This window comes from Peromyscus eremicus, chromosome X, assembly GCF_949786415.1.
Source record: "Peromyscus eremicus chromosome X, PerEre_H2_v1, whole genome shotgun sequence".
NCBI classification, from domain to species: Eukaryota; Metazoa; Chordata; class Mammalia; order Rodentia; family Cricetidae; genus Peromyscus; species Peromyscus eremicus.
In genome coordinates this window covers 129,730,276-129,735,972 of record NC_081439.1, presented here as the reverse complement: position 1 = coordinate 129,735,972, position 5,697 = coordinate 129,730,276, and the positions used below count along the sequence as shown (strand labels likewise).

The following is a 5,697-nucleotide window of genomic DNA, read 5'->3' as shown; positions in this document are numbered from 1 at the left end:
ATCTCTGTGAGTTCGAGGCCAGCCTGGTCTACAGAGCGAGTTCCATGAAAGGTGCTACACAGAGAAACCCTGTCTCAAAAAACCAAAAAATAACCAAAATACAAAAAACAAAACAAAAGAAACTTCTGGACAAACTACATAAAACAATCAGAATAATATTATAACTAGCACTCTCAGTATAAGAAATACTCATATAGTAGGAAGAAGTAACTAATCTCAGCTAAAAATGAATTTCATTTAATAAATTATAAAAAATATGAACAATATTGGAGTTTACTGTGGAATAGTTTCTAATCTACTTCTAACATAACTCTAGGATATCTGTTAAACTTTATTAATTCCCATGCTTCAAGTCCAAGTGCTGTAGCTCTCTGGTTTAGAAGGCAACTTTGTGTAATGTGTGCAGAGAAAATCACTCAGATATGAATAACAACCACACCAAATGACACAGACTTTATTGAGGAGGATTGTCCCATTACCTTTTCTTATCCTTTCTCATTCTCACTGAACCTTTTCCTCCTCCAAGCTACCCCCTTCCGATTCACATCTTGGAGGGGAGGATCTCATGAAGCCCTACCTCTTCTTGGGAATTTACAGGTAGTTGATAGTAATTAAAGGTCCTGCTCCTCCCTGATGGTTTACAGGTAGTTAACAGTAGTTAAGGGGAGAGACTCATGAGACCCTACCCCTCTCCCTGAGAATTAGTAGACAGTTAGCAGTAGCTAAGGGGAAAGTGGATCATTTAATCATAATTTATTCTAATACAAAGATACAGATAAGGGGCTTGGTAAGATGTTTCAGATGTTAAGAGCACTCGGCGTTCTTCCAGAGGACCCCAGTTCCGTTCACAGCACCTATATCAGACTTTTGGAGAATGAAGGTTAAGGAATCTGAAGAACACTGGACAAATGAGACAACTGAAGAAAAGGGACAAATTATCTATCCCAGGAAACAGAGTGAAATGGTGTATGGGTATATCATCTAAAAAAATTTATGTCTTCCTAAATGTTTGTTTCTGCTCTTCTCTAATGAAATTTAACACTATTTAACTTCTAATAGTCCCAGTTCAATTAAAATTTAAAGCTGACTTTGGAGTTGGAGAATGGCTCTCTCCTTCTTTAAACTCAAGCATGTTGTTAAAAGGAAAATGCAAACTCCCTGTATCATGCCAGAATAAAAGAGCCATCTTCTGCTATGGGACAGGAGAAAAGCCAAATTGATTAAGGGACTATTCTATTACTAATCTCAAATCTTTGATTCTATTCTGACTCTTTAAACTTTTCTTAAAGTATGAATTTTATATCAAAATTTACAAGATTAATATATATATATATATATATATATATATATATATATATATATACATTTTAAACTTTGTTAAGATATGAATGGTCATATAGAGTACTAACTAATTCTAGAAAAAAGTCCAGTGTTCTTCAGATTCTTTAACCTTCATTCTCCTAAAAAATTCTCCTAAAAAAGCTGCATATACATGTCTTTGTGTTCCAGTCTCTTATCAGTTTTCTGTAGGAAATCACGGCCAGGCCTAACATCAACTGAAGTCTCCAGAAAGAAGATGGGGCCCCACAACAACAACAATTCCACGTGGACAATAATAATATCACTAAGCTGACAAACATCATCTACAGATCAGCTTGAACTACAAAGTGCTCAGAGCAATTTTGAGAGGGCTAGCTGAGATGATCCAGTCTCAAAGACTACTTGAATAAGGACTTGAGATAAACTCTGAACTTTGACATTATACACAGACTGGGTAATGAAGGATATAATTACCTTTCCTAGAATTTGACAGTTAACCTAAAATTTTTCTTTTCAGGATAAAGATACCTTCGCCCATACCCAGCAGGAAGCAATTTCAAGAATACGACGCCCACATTCCCAAAGAGGTGGTGTGGGGCAGGTGGTTTTTAGGTCTTTTTAATGGGTTTTGGGTCTGGGATAATTTTCATTGTTTAGGGGGGTTGGTTACAAGTTGTTGTTAAGGGTTAGGAAAAGGGCTAAGCAAAGGAAATTAGATTTAAGGTTCTTGTTTAAAAAATAAAAGACAATTACTAGTTTTTTTTTTTTTTTGAGTACCAATAAGTCTTTATTTTCCCAGGAAAGAAGGGAAGGGAAAGTCAGCATGTGTTACAAAATGATTATACGATAGGAATATAAGTACCTGGGTACAGAAAAAAAAAATCAACCATGAAATAAACACCCCAGTGATGGGGCCACAAGCCCGAGGGGCTCAGTCTCCTGCAGTTCAGGACAGAGAAAGGATCAGGGAAAGGACAGACAAGTACATACTTTCCCCACCCGCCCTCCCCATAAATTCAAGATTTCTCACAAAGCTTTGGTTTCTAGCAGTAAACATAGAGTTACATTTGTCCGTCTCCTAGTAACAATCTTGTGGCCACTTTGACATAAGATTTTGCACCGGCATTAAGTTCCTGAGTGACTTGACTTATACATTCATATTCCTTTTCTGGTCTTCAGATGGAAGGCCCCACAATTGCTTCTCTCTACCTAAGGGTTATAGACTAAGTTGGTTTGATCCATTTAAAGGTGAATCACACCAAGAAATGGTCTTACCAGGGAGAAGTGGCTCACCTGCGAGCCCGGCACTGAGGAGGCTAGGCAGGAGGATAGCCAAGGATCTGGGGCTAACCTGGGTTACAGAGTGAGACCCTGTCTCAAAACCAACCAAAACTCTTGACTGAGTCTGGGAACAAGGGGTGAGTAAGGTTCATGGCTTCTTCAGAATTTTTACGTGGGTCATTCAAGAGTTGTAGAGACATTCCAAGAAGGAAATGTATGTAAGTTTTCTTACGAGGGAGAAGAGGATGGTATAGGAGCTGTTTTAAGGTCAGAGAATGTGGTCCAAAACGGGAGACGGGAAGGGAACAGAAGGGGGAACCATGGTTCCAAAGGCTCACTTTGAGAAGAGGACCCCACCCTTAGGTTTCATGCTGTCATCTGGTGCAGAACTTTCTGTCAAAGATGCTTTGGCTATTTTTCTCTCAATACAAAAAGTTTTGTAAACAATAAAACCCCAAAACAACATGAAGACCAACATATTATATTTACACAACGAGGCCACCTAGCAATCACCAACTCAGACAGTGAAGTCCTACAAAGGCCAGACGACTACAATAACTGGGGGAGGGGGACAGCATTTGGAGGAGAGAAGGAACCAGAATCAGACACACCCCACCCAATGTGCTCTATTGCATTTGTCCCGTTTCAACACAGTGAGGTAGGTTTGTGGTGATCTCACAGCATGTAAACGAAACCCCCTTTTTCCCTTTAGCTACCAACCATGACAGTGCAGCAGGACAGGACACTTGCCACAGAGGCCCACACTCCTAGAGTCCCTCTGGAAGCCAAGGTGGTGAAAGGCTAAGGATTCGAGTCCTTGTTTCATGTCCCCATCCCTAGACAGCACAGTGTGGGACACAGGGTGTTAGTCTTAAGTCGCATCCTTACCAGAACTCAGTGGCAGGACACACCCTAGCACAAATGAGGCCCAAGGTTCAATCCCAGTATCTAAAAACAATCAAACAAAAAAGCCTCATCCTCATAAATTTGCATTAAAAAGAAACCAACACACACACACACATACACTCACACCCTGCTGTGTATGGCAGACTTAGACTAATCTGGCAAAGGATGGATTTGGGATGGAAAATGACTCTTGTGCCTTTCACCTGGCCCAGCCTTTTGACATCTCTGTACCACCTTTTCCTGTGTAGACTAATTTCCTATCTTTTGCCCAAAAAAGTGAGATCAAGTCATGGGTAGCTTAATTAAAACCTAGCCTCCTGTGAGACATTTTAAGGTGGAGGGAGGTTTTAAGGACTATATGGCAGAAAAGCCATCTGTAATTGGCAAAAATGAGGTAGTTCAATAGGCTGTGCATTCCAATGGTTGGTCTCCATGGTGATCTAAACAAAAAGTATTCCTGCTGTGCAGACCTGGAGCTGCTTGGACTTATCCCTGAGATTGCTTATGTACCTGAGAGCACAGTGCAGGAATGAGGGCCTTAAGCTTAAAATATACAAAAATACAAACCCATTATTTATATTAAGGAAAAAAACTAAAACGCACAAGATACGTCATTCGCACACAGATAGTGCAGTTGGCATCCTGGAGAAAGTGGACCCAAGGTGCAGTTACCCAAGGGCGCAAATAAATTAAAATCACATTGGCCCAGGAAGGGCTGGGAGTGAGGGAGCACAGCAGGTCTGCAACTGTCCCCCCGCCCAACTACCCTCTGCCTGTCATCACAACCCACTGCTGGACACTGATCCCAGCACCGCACCCCAGGACTGGGTTATGAGTAAGCAAGATGTGGAAAGAAAACCCTTGCCTGGCTCCTGCGAGTCCCTCCCACAGAATGTAGTAGCTGGAGGGTTAGATTCATTGATGTGGTTTTACACTTGTTTCACATCCTGTCTGGCAAGGGAAATATCACACAGCCTTCTACAGAAGGACTTTCCTATCCCAGCCACTTTCAAAAGCATGTCGTGTTGGGTTCAAGCCTCAGCTAAGGCATGCAGGTTCCTTCCCTTGCATGTAGATAAAGCATGGTTGGAGTTTCCATTGACTCTCCCTTTCCCCCCACCAAGGGAAGACAGGGTGATACTGGGAACCCCGGCCTGAGAAACACAGCAATGCCAGCTACCTGCAACCCACCCCATCCCACTTTCTCCATCCTGCCGATTGATACCTCCTCCTTGAAACTCCCCAATAACAAAAGAATTAGTCCCCACTCCTGGGCCTCAATTCTGGGCTTCTGGGAGCAGGGCAGGGCTGTGGATCTCTTCCTCTTCCTCCCAGAAGTAGGCAGGCTTCCCCTGAGAAGTGGGGGCCTGCTGGGCCTTCAGTGGACATGAGGCCACCATATGGTTGATGCTTTGGCAAAAGTGGCACTTCTTGGGCTGGGGCGGCAGCTTGCATTCCTTGGCATGGTGGTCTAGACCACCACAGTTATAGCACCTGTCGCCTTTAGATCTTCGTTTCTGTGTGTTCTTCCCCTTTGGCCGCTGCTCACTCCCAATACAGAACACTCCACCAGGGCCAGTGACGTGGATGGATTCCAGACCCTTGGCAGATTTCTTGAAAGTGAACTCCACCGCCTCACCCTCATTGAGACTCCGGAAACCTCCCATGTGCAGCTTACTCTGGTGCACAAAGACGTCCACCAGGGGGTCGAGCACGACCCAAGCGGGCAGTCATGGACAGGAAGCCGAACCCCATGCGCAGGTTGAACCACTTACAGATGCCGGCCCCGTGCAGCAGCTGCGGCTCCTCTGCCGCGGGCCGAGTCAGCCTGCGCCTCCTTGGGTGCTTTCTCCGCTGCCTTGGCGCAGCCACCTGCAAACTGCTGGTTGGACACCGAGCCCATGGTCGTCGACTGAGCCCATGGCCCTGGGCCCCAGGTCGGGCGGCTGCTGGCCCCAGAGAAGTCCGGAGGCAAAGGGGTGGGACAATTACTAGTTTTAAATACTTTACATTGGATTGGATTGTTTTATATTGTATACAAATTATATATATTGAAATTGATATTGTTAGAAAATGCTATATGTATATTTCTAATTGTACTTATACTGTTCATTTAACAATGTAATGCAATTTTCTGGTCCTTGAATGTTATTATTACCAACTATTAGGATATAAAGAAATGAAAGGTAG

General features: G+C 43.2%; 1 pseudogene; it reads right to left on the bottom strand.

Annotated features, from left to right (window-relative positions):
* Window positions 1-4,784: 4,784 nt before the first annotated feature.
* LOC131899956 (protein lin-28 homolog A-like) lies at window positions 4,785-5,410 on the bottom strand (annotated as a pseudogene).
* Between the last annotated feature and the right edge of the window lie 287 nt (window positions 5,411-5,697).